This window comes from Micromys minutus (genome assembly GCF_963924665.1).
Source record: "Micromys minutus genome assembly, chromosome: 18".
Classification (NCBI taxonomy): Eukaryota; Metazoa; Chordata; class Mammalia; order Rodentia; family Muridae; genus Micromys; species Micromys minutus.
The window spans coordinates 515,796-535,825 of record NC_137953.1 but is presented as its reverse complement, the minus strand read 5'-3'; the positions used below and the strand labels follow the sequence as shown (position 1 = coordinate 535,825).

Genomic DNA, 20,030 nt, shown 5'->3' with positions numbered 1-20,030 from the left:
TTCCCTTTCTATGGGGGGGGGGGCTGTTAGACAAGGTCTCACTATGTAGACTAAGCTGGTATAGAATTCAGAGACCCACTGCTGCCTCTGCCTCCTGACTGCTAGAATTAAATACATGCACCACATGGCTTGGCCATAGCTTGATTTCTTAGTAGCCTTTTTGAGTATCAGAAAGAAGCATCATACTCAGGCTTTGCTATTGTATATGATCAAATCTGTTTTCTTCCCAGTGTCTCTGCCCACTGGCAGCATCCACAGAGCACCTAACATGCTGACTCTGCCCCAGTGAAGTGAGACACCTTCGTCTTTCAATTCCAGAACCCACACAGGGTTGCTGCTCCAAAGCCATTGAATCCCCATAAGAGCAGACAGTATTTTGCGCATACAGTTTTGTTATTTTGATTCTTCCATGTTGTTAATTTATGTTAAATGTGGGTAGGAGAATGTTGTGAATGGGGCTAAGCATCACTTTGTGATCAGAGGGCATGTCTAGCCCATGCAAGGCCCTAGGTCTGATTCTCAGCACCAAAAGGAGAGGGAGAGAGAAGAAAAAGAAGTATGTATTTCTGAATTCTATCTGTGGGACACTTTTCCTTGGGAGGCAGCAGGAGCTGAAGGAGAGAGAATTCAGGGATGGAGAGATCTTTCAGACTCACAGCTTTTACACATGGCCAGCAGGAGGTAGCAGGCATCAACACTGGGAGTTCCTACAAGAGTTCACTCAGTATAAGGTTTAGGCCTATGAACATCAGAGTCACTCTTGGCAAAACACATTTATTCTTTAATGAGAAAAGTTCCCTTCCAGTCGATCAGGATCCCCAATAAAGGAACCATACAGTACAAGTTACTGTGCCCTCAAGGGGCCCACAGTGGGCTTCAACCTCCTACATTAGGGTATATTTTGCTTTTACCAATTCAGCTCAGGAGGCACACCAGCCTTTACTGGCTCCAAATAAAACATCTAGCATACACTATGTAAAACGATGTTTAAGTGAAAACTTGTTATGATTTTGATAAAAATTATACTGTTTCTAAGATCAGTTTGTGCCCTTAAACTGTCCCTTTGTGTAAGCCCAAGAAGCTTCTGTGGTGCTATAAGAGTTGACCTATGGCACACTGCTTGTAAGTGACAGGAAAGAAGCTTCCCCAACCGCATGACATCCACCTACATCACTAAAGAGAAATGTTCTATCCAGCGTGACATATATCCTCTCAGCTGCTTTACACATGGTAATTTGCAGCTATAGAATAAAATGGCTAAATAGTCACAGCTAGAGACTATGAAGCCAGTATGTGACCTCAGACAGTATAGCTTGAGTCTCTTCAATGACATTTTTCTTTTTTAAACAAAACTCACCCTCCAGCACTTAAACATTGAATTTTCATGGGTAACAAAATACCCAGTACCAGGCTAGGTTCTAATTATAGTTCTACTTAAATGTTAGTAGTTTTTCTTTTTGATTTGGAATATTCATGTATCCCAAGCTAATCTTTAAACTCCTTATGGATCTGAGACTTAAGGATTGAATTCTTCCTGTTTTGCCTCCATCTGCCAAGTGATAGAAGGCTTGCTCCACCATGCCTGACTTTGTCTTCTTTGAGTGCTCTGTTCAAATAAAGTTCTTAAGGAACTTCAGATCATATCCCATATTACGTATTACAGACTCCAAACTCTAAGAAAGATGACTAAATGATGATCACTAGGGAAAGAACCAGGGCTAAGACCTGTGAAAATGCTCAACGGATAAAGGACATGCTGCCCAAGCCTGACAAGTGGGAAAAGAATCTATTCCACATAGTTCCCTCTGACTTTTACATGCTTATCATGGCAAGCACATGTATGAGCACACCCCTGCCCTGTGTGCAGACACAAATAATATTTAAGGAAGGAAAGAGAAAAAAATGAACAAACGAATGCACCAGAGCGAGCCAACACTGAGGCAAGGCCATTTATTTTCAAGTCTAGCCTTGAGGGGAGGCACTGCAGCAACGGGAAAACCCAGGTTTAACTCCCACCCTCTTAATACATCCCACTGTATCAACTCAAACATGTGTCTACCTTTATGTGAAAAACAAAAAACCTAAGTAAGATAATACAGAGAAAGTCAATACTATGTCGCCCGACACATAAATATATGGTCTTATTGTACTAGGGCTTTAAAAATGTAGACAAAAAACATTTACCTTATCAAGTGTCAGTCTATCCTCACCCTTCATTTAACATCTTTCAAGAGAAAGTCTTTCCCAACCATGTGAAACACTCTTGGTTCTTCCAACTCTTCATGAAAGACAGTCTATAGTCCCCTAATGTCCAAGGTACCCACCTTTGATCAGACTAGTGTGTCTCTCTCTACAAAAGTGTATACACACAACTACATGCATCTATATGCAAGTGCAACCCACTATCAGAACAGATTGCTAGGCATGCAGCCCATGTCTTTAATTAAAGCACCAAGGAGGCAGAGGCAGGCGGGTCTCAGTGAGTTTGAGGAGTATGGAGCACATGGTGAGTGTCCAACCAGTCAGGGCTACACAATAAGACCTCAGAAAACAAACTGATAATATAAGAATGTTACCTAAAGACAAGGATAACAAGAGTCTCATAGCTCCTCTAAAACTTTTCTCAGCTTTCAAGTTGTAAACTATGCAAGTCACAAATATGTTTAGTGGTCACAGCAACTGCTCTGACCCTTGGTTAGCCTTCACTATGCTACCATCCACCCTTAGTCTTGATAATGCATTCCCAAAAGGATGCTAATCAATGACCGGATGACCTTAGATCTACTGGGCACAGTACATATACTAGTGCATCTAGGGAATTAACATCTCCAATGGGTGCTGGGTAATGTTACTAGGTAGAGTGCAGGACCTGAAGACGCTGTGGGAAAATGTCTAGACACAAGTTGGAAGGAAAAACAGTAATGGGAAAAGCTTGAGGAACACTGGTCAAGACTTAAACCTACGATTTAGTCATTACTAGCCAAGGCTAGCTATACTTAATAAAAACAACTCAATAAATTAAATATTTCTCTTCAGCAGCACGAGCCCCATTTTAAGTGCCTAATAATCACCAGCAAGATATGAACACTTAAACCATGACAGAAAGTTCTGCTGCACAGTATGGATCTAAACATGAAGTATTTTTACTAGGGTTAATACATAGCCTGTCACCTCAAATATCAGTCTATAAGCACTTGTTTCATTAACCAGTACCTAACACATTTCTTCCCCTCCTGAAGGCCCAGCATAAATATTGGTTTTTCAATGGCAAACAATGGGTAATATCTGATATGTGAATTCTTCATGAGTATAGTATACTATACATTTCAAAATATTTGTGACCACTGTCTCAGCAGACCATAAATGCTCAAACACGACTTGAAAGTCTGGACTCCACCAAGACTAAATTTGACAACAGTCCTAACAATCGTGAATAACACCAGAGCAAAGAGAAGTTCAACCAAAGCACCAGAGGGGTAACAGCCTGGACAACAAACACCAAGTGCCTGACTAGAAACCTCAATACACCTTTGTAACCTGTACTGGCAGTTTCTCCCAACTTAGTTATAAAAGTCCACACCATCTGAACAGACAGGAGAAAAGCCCTTTAAGAAATTTCATGCCATTTTGTAAGGTAAGCATATGAGTCACAAATAGTTAATAATAAGTAATAAATAGATAATAACCAAGTACAAAACTCAGGATGTATAAATACTAACAATAATAAGTTAGCGCTCTTAACTGCTGAGCCATCTCTCCAGCCCTGTTGCTGTTTTCTTAATGTGTAAATATTCAGAGAAATGCCTTCAGCCTGTGGCACACACCTATAACCCTCAGCATTGAGAGGTGGAAGCAGAACAGGTGAGTTGTTGAAAATTCAAGGCCAGCCTGAGCTATTTAGGTCACCCTGTCTGGGAGGGGGGGAATTATGGAAAGATACTAGTACTAAAGCAGTATATATACATGCACTGAGGAATGTGTGTTGGGTAAGTCACCACACACACATTGTATCAAATGGCTATGAAGGTTATGGCCCTGTGTTCTCAACTGCTGTGCCAGTTATTCTTCACCAAAAAAGAAAGGCAAGCTGCCCTGGAGGAGGAATCTCTCCCACTATGCTAATAGATTTTTTGTAGGAGAAAGAAGTGTGGCATTTGAGCAAAAGTGCTGAGAAAAGCTGGGGCAGAAAGAGAGAGGAAGAGAATAGGAGCAGAGCAGGGAGGTAGAGCAGAAAGCATGTGGAAAGAGACAGTGGTGGAGAGTAAAGACGGACCAGCTGAGACTGCCCAGCAAACAGGCCCACAGCTTTCTGCTATTTCCACCTTATTGTTAAACCCCAAGCAGGACCCTCTAAAGTCCCAAAATAGAGAAAAAACATTCACACACATATCACAAATAAACAAAAAACTTTAAAAACACTTGTATTATCTGTACAAAAACCAGGACAGCAGCAACAGCAGAAGCAAGACATAGTGGCACATGCCTAGGAGGTAAGAAAGTCTTCCCACTATCAGGATAGAAAGGTCTATACAAACAAAACCCCAACCAACCTGTAAACAACAATAAAAAACAAAACACCATTTCAACTTATATTTTTTTCCAAGAAGAAAACTGTGAGAAATGAGTTTTCTTAAATTTAGTTTTTCCTAAACAATTAGCATTTGACTCATTCTTTCACCTGAGCAGAAAGAATTATGCACACACAGGCACACACCTCCCCAAAATGTGCCTTCAACAGCATAAAATACACCACATACATTGTATCACAATAAAAATTAATTTTAAAAATATGTCAAGTATGTGTGTTACTATGTTGTTGCTATAATCAATACATTCCAAACTTAGGAAGAAAAAAAACTACAAACCAAAATTTAAACTTGTGCCAGTGATTGGAGCATCTGCTGTGAGTGGAGCAGCTTTATTTTGGGGAAGTTTCACTATGTTTAAGAGAAGTAGGGCTTGGTCTGCAACTTGGTTTTCAGGTGTGATTTTCTGTGATGCCTGGCTTGCTCTGATGTAAAATTTGAAATCATGAACTGTGACTCTACCACAACCTAATTCTGAGCAGTCAAGACAATTCAGACATTCAGAAATCCATGAATAAATTTGGGTAGGTTACAATTTTGTTTACTTTTTGAAGCAGAATTTACCATGTTGTAACACCACGCTGGCCTTAAACTCTAGATCCTCCTGCCTTTGCCAGCTAACGTAGATGAAGTTAGATGTATGCTGTAATACTCAGAAAAGGCAAATAATTAAAAATGGGAATGTTCTGTCAGGCTGTGGTAGCACACATCTTTAATCCCAGCACTCGGGAGGCAGAAACAGGCAGATACTCTGAGTTCAAGGCTATCATGGTTCCAGGACAGCCAGGACTGAGAAACCTAGTCTTGAAAAACAAAAACGAAAAAATTAGGGAAACTAAAGTGAAAACTTAAGGATTCTTTGGAAAGCAATTGGATGGTATTTTGCTGGGGCAAACACTTGAAGGAACATTTTGTTAAAATGGACACAGGTGAGATGTTGTTAAAGCAAGCACATGAAAGAACACGTGATGAAGGATTTTGAGACAGGCTCTTAGCCTAGTCCTAGAAAACTCTATGAAGATCAGGCTGGCCTAAATAAACTAAGCCTCTGAAACTGTAAGCCAACCCCAATCAAATGCTTTCTCTTGTAGGAGTTATCATGGTCATGGTGTCTCCTCACAGTAGAGCAGTGACTGAGTGACTAAGACACTGGTGCAGCTGCCACTTTTGGTCATTCAGCCATCTCTCTGGCACTTTAATTTCTTTCATCAATATTTTTGATTTTTGTTTCATCTACCCTGGTTAAGTTAAATTATTTTCCATACTTTTACAAATGAAATCACTTTATTAACTTCCTTTTGATATGATTAATTTATAGAACTGTGTCTTTAGCATTCAGGAGGCAGAGACTGGCTAGTATCTGTGAGTTCAAGGCCAGATTAATCTACAAAGTGAGCCAAAGACAGCCAGGGTTCTGTGCACGCACACCTCACTCCTCAAGCAGACCAAAGCTTTTAGGCAATCCTGCCTGTATTCACTCATACCTTGTGCTCTATCTACCGTGAACTTTTACTTGTGAATAAATCCCTTGTATTTTGTGGGGGTAGGAGAATTGTTTTTGTATAACTAGATCTATAAAAATAACCACTGGGACTGGAGAGATGGCTCAGTGGTTAAGAGCACTGAATGCTCTTCCAGAGGTTCAATTCCCAGCAACCACATGGTGGATCACAGCCATCTGTAATGGAATCCGATGCCCTCTTCTGGTGTATTTGAAGACAGCAACAGTGTACTCATAAATAAAATAAATAAATCTTTAAAACAACAACAACATTGTTCAGGCATTGTAGCACAAGCCCTAGGAAGCAGATGCAAGAGGATCTATGTGATTTTGGGGCCAGCCTGGTCCACAGAGTGAGTTCCAGGACATCCAGGACTACACAGAGACCCTGAATTACTACTGTCTGTTCACAAAAGTGGAGCTGAGGTTGTGGGTCAATGGTAGATAGTTGTTACCTTGCACAGAGCCATGGATTCTGCAGCCCCAAATTACAATATGATACAAAAAGCCACTAATTAACTTTGAGTATAATATGTAACATGTTCATACTATCCTCTTTTGCTGATGGCTCTTCCTTATTCATTTTTAATTTACGCACATAAGTTATTTAGTGCAGAGGTTAACCCTGACTCCTCCAGACCTTTCTATAGCACAGTGCTCAACACTGTGCATCCTGAGGCTGCCTGTGTGCTGACTACACTTTCACTTCCCTTGAATCCTAAGGATAGAATTCAGTTTTCTCTACAGCAGCAATGAGAAACAGAAAAGCTAACTCACTGCTCAGTTTCTAACCAGCACATTTGAACAGGTGAAGTTACTAATTAACTATACATGATGTATCTGCCCATCACACACACACACTCATTCTAACCCTACAAAAGGGGATGGCATCTTTCTAATCTTTCTAACTAAGCCTGTTTAAAGCCCCACTTGGCTTAAAAAAAAAAAAAAAAAAAAACTTCATCCTTCGAGACAACAAACAGATCGTAGGTCCTCTACAACTTAAGACAACTACATGAGTTCACAGATCTGCAAGACACAAAGATGTCCATTTGGCAGGAACAGCTGTGTAGGTCCAGAGAGACAGACTTCATAAGACATGGACAGATGATTAGCTCAGCCTCGAGAAGATAGCAATGGAAAACAGGAAGACCTGGCTGACCCATGAACTCTCTTCCTGTTTAGAAGGCAATCATTTTCCTCAATTCAGATGGCTAGCATTCCTTTAAAAGTTCTGAAAGGGAAAACTGGCCCAATGGTCTCCTCTGTGAAAACTGTTTCTTGATCTGTCAAAACAAGAGGTGGCTCAGCAATTAAGGACAATGACTGCTCCTTCAAAGGACCTGAGTTGAATCCCATCACCCACTTGGTGGCTCACAGCCATCTTTAACTCCAATTCCAGTGAAATCAGATAGGTTCTTCAGGCCCTCTTAAGGGATCAGGCTCAGGAATGCTGCCTGAAGTACAGGTAAAATATCCAAACATATAAAAGTTTTTAATTAATAAAAGAAAATCCACCATTAACAGCTCTCTACAAGAATGCCAAAAGAAATCAATTCAAAGACAATTAACAAACAGTAAATAATTCATCTACAATGTAGATTATGAAGTAACTGTACCTGTGACCTTTTTGTTCTTGATCGGTGCAAGTGCACGCTCCCATGTGTGGGTGTGTGAGGCGGTGTGTAAGCCAGAGGCTGACATTAGGTGTTTTCACCTATTGCTCTCCAACATGGATTTTGAACCTGCAGCTCACCATTTCAGCTACCTTTGCTGACCAGCAAGTCCTTGCAATCTTTCTTTGCTTCTCCAACCCCATACCTCCTTACCTATGCTGGAGTCAGAGTGTGCCACCACATCCAGCTTTTCTGTAGGCACTGATCCAAACTCGGGGCCTCTATCCAGCTAGCAAGTGCTTCACAGACTGTTTTCAAACACTGCAGGTAATGACCGGAGCAGGCAGGGTAGGAAGTACTTAGCTTCGTGAGCACAATCTAACTCTAACACTTCCTTCTTCCAGGGTAATCCATTACTCCATTCCAGCAAGCCCAGAGCTCTCAGGAGTCAAAAACACATCTTCTATCACTCTACAGCTGTAACTAGTGAAAAACTACCCAGCATCTGTATCAGATACACTAACTAGACAAATACTCAGCTTCTTCTCTGAGGAAACCTTAGGAAAAGCTTCCTCTCTAAGTAACCAGCAGACTCTAGATGACTCAGTCTCTCCTGTCACACTGATTAAAGGACTAGAACAAATGACAAGTATCTGAAGCAACTTCAATGGAGTTCTATGAAGGACAGAGAACTGCCTGACTTATCAAAACACAGCATAAAGCAGAAAGAAACTGCCCCAGAGACAAGAAAAAAAAATGTGAGCAGAGGGGGAAAAGGGAAAGGGTGTTGGGGGAAGGGCTAGAGAGACAGTAACTTGAGAATGAAGACAAGACAAAACAATTAAGCACTAAACAACAATATCTGGACAAAGATCCAGCCAAAACAAAATGTCACATATAGGTCAAGAAAGGGCTACAAGTGGGGAGAGGGAACACCCCTTTAATTCTAGTACTTGGGAGGCTGAGGCAGGCAGATCTCTGAGTTCAAGACTAACCTGGTCTACAAAGCAAGTTAGCTTGGTTCTTTTCCCCCTTTTCCAAATCAAGAATGAATCCGAAGGATGCAGTCCCAGGGTTTGGCTCACTGTAGAACACTTGCTGAAGTTTACTCAAAGTTCTGGGTTCTACCTAAAGAACAAATTATCTCAAGTTCAAGTCTAGCTTGAGCTAAGAAGGCAAAAAGACTCCTCACAAAACCAAATAACCCAGTAGCAAGCCAAGAACCTTGTGCTACTGTGTCCATTTTGAGGTAGTTATAAAGAAAAGCCTCACCTGCTATGTCTGCTAATGCTTCAAAGGTCATTCATTACCTGAATGTTTTCACATCATAGACACAGAACAGGAAGTATATGACTTTTAAATAATGCTGAAGACACAAAGCATGAAATTAAGAAAGCCACATTCTCACAAAAGATGCTATTCTCACGTTAGTGTCACAGAACTCTGCAAACTTAAGACATTAGGTGCTAGTCCCAGCCCTTCTATCTAGTGCTTCACAATATGGAGGGTTTCCTTTCTTCCTCACCTGGAAGAAAGAAACGTGTCTAGAAGTTTTATTTAAATTTGTGAAGCTTAAAAGATGCAGTGTACAGACTGTTCCCACTCTGTTCCAGGTAACATATTCCCAGAGGTAGAAAAAAAAACGCAACTTTCAAAAACAAGTTACTTGGAAAGCAATTTAGTTTTGTGGTGGAGGTGGTAGTGGTGGTGGTGGTGATAGTGGGGATTTAAGCAGGAAAGGGAGGAGTTGGCATAAGAGACAAGGGTGTTGATGCCTTTTTGTTTGGGCAGGCAGGTAGGCTGAAATACAGACAGCTAGTCACACAGGAAGTTTTGTAAGAACTATTAACAGCTCTACAAGTTTTGATTCCAACTCCAGATATCAGACACTTTAGCCAATGACAGCCTGGCCATAGAACCTACATGGCCAGCTTGTTGAAGAAGAAAATTAAATTAAGACTCTTCTCCCCCTAGTCCTCCATTCTTAGAATACTGTTACTGGCAATTCTGAAGTAGGGGTATAGCTCAGCAAGCAGTTGATGCCCACTACAACTGTAATAGTAAATTACACAACAAAGCCATTCCTCTCCCAGAACTGAGGCATACCCAGTTTCTTCAGCAGCCCTAAGGGTTAACAGAGCAATGTCTACCTGGCACAGCATTAACAACAGTGGCACCTCTTAGATGCAATGCCTGCCTTCCCATTAAGTCACACTTCCATGCCAACGTTATCTAAAAATCCACTAAGGAAGGTTTTCTCTCCCATTTTAGTTATGGAACTTTAACATTTTCTTTAAGCTATTTTTAAAGTCTTCACCTTCCTGGATTCTACAATTATTCCTTAATCTTCAAGACTCTTAATTTTACATTCCTCACAAGTATTTCCTTATACTAAATAATAAAAATCTAGCAAAGTAACTACTGGTCTGGAAACTACTCACATGCTACTAAAAGCTAAGTTACACTACAGAATTACAAGTACAGAATTGTAAAAAATTGTTTAAAAAAAAATGAGGCTGAGATAGATGTGGGAAGAAGCCATATAATACAAACTAAGATCCCGTTTTTCAAAGTTCAAGAGCATTCAGCCAAAAGGCTGGTAATCTGATGCCAGCAAATACCAACCTGAACACAAGAAACCAGCTTCTAAGGATGCAATGTCAGATTCCACAGGTGACTTTGGGTCAAGCTCATGAGAGATGGGTCAAGATCAAAGATCATAAAAGCAAAGAAACCACAGTGATGGCCATGAACAGTCTTTACTCACCATACTGAGTCATTCTGGTTTTCTCAAGAGTGCTCAGCACAATCATCACTGTATTGTTTTCCTTTTTGAGGTGCTAAGGGATCAAGTCCAGGTCTAGGCACATGCTAATCCTCAGCCTCCACCTCTAACACAGTTAAGCAGCATTGTTGGTAGTCTCAAACTAGGGCAGACTGCTCTAGGAATTGTGTCAGGCCCACTCCAAGTCTTCCTGCATTGGTAAGGGAAAAGGAGGCCACAAAGGGTCAGCTTCTGTGAGCACTAGCCCTAACCACTGAAGTGAGAGATAGCTAAATTATAACCCACCCCAGCTCTTCACCCTTGCCCATTCATGCATTCAAGCTGGGCCCCAATTCAGAATGGGACTTATTGATCCTGATCCTTCCTCTTTTTTTTTTTTTTTTTTTGCCACCACCACCCACTCAGACTTACTGATTTTTACAGGTTAGATGAGGTCATTAGGACTGGCCTTTCTTTAGTCAGCATGGCTAAGAGGAGGTAGTCAGGACACACAAAAAAGGATGATGACGTGAAGGGCAGAAGAGGTTTCTGCCCCTTCCATCCATCCGAAGCTCAGGTGTATAGCCTCCTGAACAGTAAGGAAATACACTGCTGCTGTTTAAATTACTGGGTTCATGGAACACAAACAGACACAGACAAAAAAACTTGCCTTTCCACTTTCTTATTCATTCATTTATATTTATAAACAGAGGTCTTCCTTCATATGTTTACCCAGGCTGATCTTGAACTCCTAGACTTGCAGAGTAACAAGACTTCAGGTGCACACCACACCACCAACAAAATATTATGGTGCAATGGAAATGGAATTAAAACCACACATGACACAAGGTTTCATAAAAATCAAGGAAACTAGATACATAGGAATGACTGCACATTTACATAAAGGAATCCAAACCAAGCAAAATTAGTCACTGTGTTAATCAGCTGCAGCTGGCTTCATGTCCTGAGTGTGGGAGTGGGTGGGATGGGATAGGGCTGGAGAAGATGCTCAATAAATAGCTTTACAAAGATGAAGAAATCTACACTTGGGTTAACAGGAGTAAGGAGAAAAATGGATGGAAAGAGGCACAAGTAGTCTTTAAGTTTGTGAAAATTCTTTAAACTATTTATTTGTGTGTGTATATATATATGTGTGTGACTATTTAAAAAAATGAAGCATAGGTGGTGACCCTTGAGGGGCAGAAGAAGGCAGAGCTCTGAGTTTAAAGCAAGTCTGGACTACAGAGAGTTCCAGGACAGCCAAGGCTACACAGAGAAACCCTGTCTTGAAAAATAAAACCAAATAAAGTAAGATAAGTTAAAGTATATACTTGAAGGAAAAAAGTAGTTGGTATGGAATCACTTTTTTCTACTTCCTACCATTTTTAAGGTTCTGATTAGTTCAATAATCAGCAAAAAAGACATGACTTTAAATAAGTTAGTGCAAAAAAGACACATTTGCTTAAGGAATCAACAACTGAGACTTCAGGGAAACTGTGCAGTGGAAAAGGCAGGACAGCATTCCACTCCAGCTATGCCACCCAAACTAGTCAGGACCATCTCAGCAAATAACAAGGGAGAAAAAATGACATTCCCTGGAAGCTGTAAGTAACATAAATACTAGAAGGCACTTCCAGGAAATGCTGTTAGAAGCTTATGCATGACAATGTTCTTCCTGCAGTCATTGACTGAATGACATAGGCAAAGCATTTTTTTATTTTTATTTTTTGGAGACAGGCTTTTTCTTTGTAGCTCTGGCTGCCCTGGAACTATGTAGATCAGGCCTGACTCACAGAGATCCAACTGCTAAGACTAAGATTAAAGTTATGTGCCAACACATCCAGCCTGTTTTGTTTTTGTTTTTTTAAGGCAGGGTCTCAAAAGGTGTATGCCATCACACCCTAGAAACAGTTCTGCTAGGGACTGAGATGACCTAGAGCTTCTTCAAGGTCCCCAATCTGTAAGTGCATAGAGAATTTTTGGCAGCCTGGACTACAAAAGACCCTATTTCAAAAGGAGGTGCATGTTTGTGCAAGTGTGAGGGTCTACTATTTTCCATAAAGTGTAGACTGAGGTTTTTAAAGGTAAATTCATAGTAGTTTTTTGTGACCAATTCAAAACTAAATTATACTGATACAAGAGTAGAATAAATGGCATTAACTATTTAATTTTATGGGCATATATTTATGACTTTGCATACATATAGAGAGTACATACTATTCATGCACAGTGATTGTTATAGGGCTCCCAAAGTAATGTGACTTAACTCCCCGAAGAGGCTATCTTCACTTAACACTGGGAAGCATCAAAAACTTCCTTCACTCTGCCTGGCAGTGGCAGCAGTAAGGCTGATGGAGAAGCAGACCAGGCTGTGCGATCTCTATAGACTGCTCAGGTCCTCAGGCTGCCTCAACTTTGCTCTGTGCCAACACAGGCAATCCTAGGAGACCAGGAAACGGATAATAGAATCAATCAGATCTCCAAAGCAGTGGTGACATCACCAAAACAGACCTCTGGCTAGACTCCCACCCTGTGAATTAATTACTGCATCTTAGGCAGATGAACAGGCTAATACTGCATGCCACACCACCACTGGAGTCAAATCCCACGCTTTCTTCTTTCCTTAAAGGGACATTTTGCAAGTAGCTGTTCTAAATTTGGTGTTGGAATCAGTCTGCATTACTAAAACAGAAACTGGTCAGAGAGATTCCTCAAGGTGGATCTAACCCATCATGTTATATACACCTTTGGGTCACAATCACTGCTCACAACCACTACTTAAAGCCAGGCTTTGGTTTTGTTTTTTAAATTTTAAAACAAAAATGCAAAAGATCCCCAGTCTTTAATGTTTTCTAAAAGGTAAACAATAAGAGGATAAATAATAAGCAAGAAAACTCTGCAAAATGTCTGCAGCAACTACGGGCAGTGCAGCACCCAGACCACAGAACAGAGCACAGTTCAGCACAGTTAAGGGTCTTGGTAACAAGAGCAACCCCGATTGGTGCACAAAGGACCCAAAACCTAAGGGAGATTCAGAAGCCTTCTAAGGAGGAGCTGCTTGCCCAGACTAGGAGGCCCCCTCCTAGTTACTTCCCCAGGGAAACTCATCTATCTCAGCTACATTTGCCAACTTGAATAAAGCTTAGATGATTAATCATTAAAAAAAAAAAGAAAGAAAGATTGATGCCAGACCCCAGGGAGGATAGATGCAGAAGGTGACAACTGAACCTCAGAGTCTGAGTTCACACCGTATTTTCATAGGAAAGTTACTGACAAATGTACAGTGAATGTATTATTAGTGCAGATCTCTTTGAAGATGGATTAACAGCATATCCAATGCCCATAGTTTTTTGCCTCACTTGGTGGTGGAGCCAGAAACTAATTCACAACTCCTTTCCTACAAGTCAGCTCTGACAGAATCAGGACCTCTTAATATGAGACACAACTGACACCAAAAAAAAAAAAAAAAAAAAAAAAAAAACCCCAGAAAAGTCACCATTTGTTGCCAGCAATCACCTGCAGGATCACACTAATAAAGCTATTTTTAGAGCCCTGTCAGCTTTGCCCTCCTTCCACCTTCAGTGTAAAGCCTGGACCCTGGAACAGCGGGAACCAGAGAGCTGTGGAAAACAGAGGACACAGGTCCTCTCCAGAATGCATCACTAAGTCTGGCATGAACAACATTACACTCTTTTGTCAGCTAAAAAGGAAAACCCAGCCTTTGCTCACACATTACAGCACACAGTACTAAATGGCATCTATCTCTCCCAGAGGGAGGAAAAAAATATCATTTACAACAAAAATGGAATCAAGTTTAGTGTTGATGGTGACTCTTCAAAAGAGGTGATCAGTCATGCACTAGAACATGATCCTCTCTCTCAGAAGCAAACCATACAAATACTGTTCCTAACTCTGGCAAAGATGAGAGCTGAGGACAGCTCAGTTGTTAGACAAGTGTGAAGACCTGAGTTCAGATACCGAGGACCCATCTGTAACATGTGTACGTGTGTGTGTGTGTGTGTGTGAGAGAGAGAGAGAGAGAGAGAGAGAGAGAGAGAGAGAGAGAGCTCATTGGCTGGCCTGCTAGCAGTGGATAAGCTCCAGGGTCAGGGAAGAGACCCTGTCTTCAAAAAATATATTAAAAAGGTGAGCAATTAAGAGAGACACCCAATACCCACCTCAGGCCTACACAGATGCACATATGCATATACCACACACAAAAAGTTGGCAAATATTTCAAGTTGTTAGCCAGAACAATAGACATTTGAATATCCAATTCACCCGAGGGAGAAAAAAATTTGAAAAAATCTACTTTTTGCAGAAGCCCCAGATTTTTTCTACAACCGAGTCATTCCCAAACAGCTCCTGGCTCTGAGGCTCATCATTTTACAATTCCTTGAGGACAAGACCCATCCATGCCTGTGTCCCTGAGTCAGGACCCAGTAATGCCTGACACACACGGAGGAAAAACATTTCCTAAATGAGGGTGCCAATCACTCATCTTCTCTTCTAAAGTCACACATCACACAGGTTTACAGCCAGGCCGGAGAGCAAAGTAAGTGACAGACAACCAAGGGCACCAAACTTTAGTTTGGCCAGCTTCAGAAATAGTTACAATTCACTTTCCAGATCTCTCACTCAATTCTGAACCAGTATTTTCAAGATCGAAGAGAAACATACCAACAGGAGATTTTTATTAACCCAATCATGTGGGTATCAGCTGCTGAAGTCACAAGAAAGAGACAAGAGTTTATTCTTTGGGAAGCCAAAGACACATTTTCAACAGTGAAGAGTCAACAAGCTAGGTTGTTGTAGGCATGCCAGACCTAACTCAAAGAAAAGAGCTAGATAGGAAACCTATTCAAATCCAGGACATACCGTGCCAGAATTCAAGATCTTCTGGTTCGATGACACGACACTACACTACCATAATATGCCTTGTAAGTCACAAATGCAAATACAACATGGCTTTAAGGTAGGACCAAGAGGCTCTTCTCAAATGACATCACTAGACAGGAGGTGAAGGGGGGTGCTGATGGACATATAACAGGTGGCAAGCTTTTGGGAGCATCTAGAGTAGATGAGGCCAGAGGCCAGGAGAGTGCTAAGTAGTCTGACTACTCATGCTTCAATCTCTCCCTCTGAAACTTATCGGCAGTGTGACCTTGGTCGAGTGACTTAACCTCTCTGTTCTTCGCTTTCTCTGTAAGTGGGCACTGCCTCGGTGTTTCAGAGGGGTGTTGGGAGAACAGGGCAACCTGTGCGGTCTTGCCACGCAGCCCAGCAAACGAGAAAACTCAAATCTTCACAACGTTACATTCAATATCCGCACGATTACGAGCTAGGAGGGCACCAGGCCATTTGAAAGGCACTCGGGAGGTCCTTCCTCCTGAAACTTCAGGACTAGAATTTACCCTGCAGGACCCTGAAACCTCCTGTCTCCCAGTGCCGGCGGTGGGTCGGGGCATGTGACGAGCCTGGCAGCGCTGCCTCGGTGACCGGCCGGCACCTCTTCCCACCCAGCAGGTTGTCGGCGAAAACGCGCCCAGCCCGAGGATCCTCGTATTCGCTGCCGGTCGATCGCCCTGCGCCCTCCGACCTCCGCCCGCCGGGCGCCGCCCCGCCTGGGCCGGCCCAGCTCGGCGCTCGCCGAGGACGCCAGGCCCGGAGGCCCAAGCCGCGGCGGGGGAAGGGCGGCCGGGGCCCGCTGCTCACCGCAGGGTCAACGGAGGAGGAGACACAACGCAGACCGCGACAGAGAAGTCCGACTCCGGCTCCAGCAGGCTCCTCGGAGCTGCTCAGCCCCCAAACACCGTCGCCAACGCCGCCGCCTTGGGCTTTATGGTCAAAGCTCCGGCCTTGCTCCCACTTCCGCCACCGCCGCCGCCCCGAGCGGAAGTGTCTGTCACGAGACGCCCGACGCCAGGGTTGGAGGGAGGAGCCCCGCCTCCACCTTGCGTCACGTTCCGGTCTCATCAGGTCCTAGTCTGGCGTCTGGTGGAGTAAATATGGCGGTTTCTGTACGGGGGCTGCCATCTTTGAAGGATGTGCTGAAGCTGGAGCGCACCATATTGGGCCAAGAACTGATAATGCAGTGGTCTCCCACCCAGTTCCCATAAAGAGCGCTCAAGGAGGGAGAGTCACTTGGCCTTTCCCAGAGTGTCTCCCTCTGGAACACGCTAGTCAGTCAGCCATGTGTCAGGCAGGATGTGATCCAGGGTCTTCTGAGCTCACTGGGCACAATCTCTTATGTGGGTGGAAATGATCAGTTACAGTGTCCTCAGAGATGGAGACTCAGATGAACTAGAAGCCTCCGAATACCTATGCATGGTAGATGATCCAGAAAAATGGAAAAAGAGCTAAGGAGTTGCTGAATTAAAGAGACACAAGGCTGATTTTACAGGCATGAAAAATATTACACCCACCAAAACTAAAACAAAGGCCTAATCCATCACAGTACGTATAGTTCTGCAAAATTCTCAAAATGTACTTACCTTGCTTTTTAGCTTCTGTAGTTCCGCTTATGGCTAACAGTTCTTGTTAACTGAGGTATGTCAACCCAGAACATGGTTTTTGGTTTGGTTTGGTTTGGTTTAGTTCTGGTTTCTTAAAAGCGCACCCTGACAAAGGCTCAGGTTATAACTGGTGTGTTGAACACCCAGTGCAGTAGCCGGTTGCCTTCTATTAGCTTAAACCCATGCCTGAACTGTCTTCTTTGGTGAATACCTCACAACACTAGTACATGCTCTAGCATAAAAGTTTAAGGAATAGGGAAGTTTGTAGGTCCTAAGGAATAGGGAAAAGCAAGACCTTTCTGCCAAGATCCTCACCATTTTATATAATAGACAGTGTTTAAATAAACTTGCATAGTGAGAAGTTTGCTCAGTTTCAACCATTAGTTAACTATTATTTGGCCATTCAACTGAATACTTTGAAACTAAGATAACAAAGGAATTCTGTGTGTTATGCAAACTGAAATCTTCAGGAAATAAGTGACAAAGCCAGGAGCAAAAAATATATATGACCGTTCTTGTGTGGGGAAAAGCCCCACATACTTGCTGGGCACATATTTCAGCAATGAGTAAACGTAGTTGTCTGGGTTATCTATTAAAATTTGACCAGGAAATTGGACCCCTATGAATCCGGTGGCAGAGTTAGACTTTCCACAGTTGTACAGATGTACCTCGAGTTGGGCATAGCATCAGCTTCCACACGGCAGTTAGACCAGCAGTCCAGATGCAAAGCTAGATGTGGCTAAGAACAATGATACACTTGACCCAAGGAGGACAGTGGGAGGCAACCATGAGGCCCAACAGGAACTGTATCTGTTTTTCTTCTCTGACTTCAGTTCCCCTGCAGTAACTCACAGAGGAGCCAATGCCCTATTCTACTTCCATGGGCACTGCATATACATGTTGCCCCGATAGAACATTCAGGCAAAACACTCATACATGTAATAAAAAAAAGGGGGGGGGGGTGGTGGGCAGGGGTAGGGGTAAAAACTAGATAGAAAGTAAGTATGGTGGCTCACACACTTTAACCCTAGCATTCAGCAGGCAGAGGCTGGTAGATCTCTGTGAGGTCAAGGCCAGTCTTGTCAACAAAGTGAGCTTAAGGTTAACTGGGGCTACTTAGAGAGACCCCCGTCTCAAAACAAACAAATGAACAAACAAGCACAACCCACTTATTTGTTTGGTTTTGTTTTTTGAGAGACAGGGTTTCTCTGGGTAGCCCTGAGTGCTGGGATTAAAGGTGTGTGCCATCACCATTCACAGGTATTAGGTTTCTCAGAAGTAACTGAAGAAGACACTGACAGTGAACTCTGACCTCCCTATATGTGCACAGTCAAACACCACTCACCCACCCCTACATGTGTATAAGAAAAGTAAATAATTAAACAATTAAGTAATTAGTGCAACACAGGTGATAAGATGGTGTTATACAGCCAGAAATGGTAGGCCTAGCTATAATCCTAGCAATCAGGAAACTGACACCAGAGGATCCCCAAGAAGTGTGAGCTGTCTGGCCTACATATAGAAAGCCTATCTTAATAAACAAGTAAAATGCTAAGAAATAGTGATGGAAAATGGATGGGTGTCCTGAAAGTCATGGCTGAGGAGGCAACATTTGAGGAGGACAAGCTGACACAAACAGCCAACATGAACAGAAAACGCTGCTTGTAGCCACAACAACAGAGCAAAAGTTTTGTACAGAAGAAAGCATCTCGTTCAGGGAACAACAGCCAGTGTGGTTAAAGCAAAGCAAGTGAGTGAGGAGAAGAAATTGGGAAAAGAGAAGTAGAGCCAGATACTACAGTGGCTTCTGAGTCATGGCCTTTATACCCTATGTGAAAAGAAGCCTTAAAGGTATAGATGAGATGGGGGTGGGGGAGTTCTGCATAGGTCACTTGCACAGCAGAGCCATCACCCTTCCCTCTTCTTTCCTTGAATGAACCTCATGGCCATGGAAAGCTCTTGACACAGCCTCATGGCCCAGATTAATGTCTGATTTTGTGTGAACTGGGGCTCCTCCAGCTTCCTTCTACTTGGATGTGCCACATTCGTTTTATTAGTGCTGTCATTGCGTTCAGGCAAGCTATCAAATGAAGTGCACCCTAGCACCTGTTTTTGGTTTATTTATTTATGTATTTATTTATTTTGGCAGAGAGACAGAGTCCCTTTATATAGTCCTCTATGTCATGGAATTCCCTTTGTAGACCAAGCTAGCCTAGCCTTGAACTCACAGCAAGTCTACGTAGTGATATCCTACAAAAAACAAAACAAACAAAATACCATCAGTTTTAGTCAAGTATGTTGTAATGTGCCCATAAGCCCAGCACTCAGAAGGCAGATGTAGAGAGAACTCTGGAACTGTATGGAAACATGCCCTGTAAATAAAATGCTATTGGCCTATTACCTTAGGTAGAAAATAGGGAGGTGGAAGTTCCAATACAGAAAGAGGATTCTGGGAAATAATCAGTCATGGGAGATTCCCAGCAGACACAAAAGACAGTCATATGAAACTGATACTGAGGACTAGGTAGCCAACCAAGTGGCATGTCTTAGAATAAAATAAATGGGTAATTAAGATATGAGCTGGCTGATGAACAGAGTCAAAGTTATTGGCCTCAGCATTTATTCATACATAAAAAAGTCTGAGTTGTTATTTCTGGGAACAAAGTGAACAGGTGGAAAAACCCAAGGTTACAACTACAGACAGAGACAGGCTGGCCTGTGAATTTTAGGAGTTTCAGAGTAAGTTTCAGGACAGCCAGAACTATACAGCAAAAACCTGTCTCAAATAAATAAATAAATAGGTTCATAATAATCAAAGGAGAGAGAGAATTGCTGTATTATTATAGTCATTTTTGCCCAAGATTCTTTCCTAGAAAGTTCTTATTGGTCTCTGGAAGGCTGTGTCCACTTACTCAGCAGCACCCTTCTCTTCCACCCCTGGTTATCCATCCCTTTTCCAGCTTCTATGCCAACTCTGCTTTTTACAGCAACTCTGAGCTCTCTTGAGCCTCTGTGCGATCGTTTACCACTTACTTAGTGGTGGATAAT

The 20,030-nt window shown here is 42.4% G+C and overlaps 1 protein-coding gene across 1 annotated transcript in view; it reads right to left on the bottom strand.

Annotated features, from left to right (window-relative positions):
- The window catches only part of RAB7A (RAB7A, member RAS oncogene family), a 34,469-nt gene extending 18,091 nt beyond the window's left edge, over positions 1-16,378 (bottom strand). Inside the window, exon 1 of the mRNA XM_080932525.1 lies at positions 16,183-16,378. The gene's annotated coding sequence lies outside the window, so the exon portion shown is untranslated. The remainder of the gene's footprint in view (positions 1-16,182) is intronic.
- Between the last annotated feature and the right edge of the window lie 3,652 nt (positions 16,379-20,030).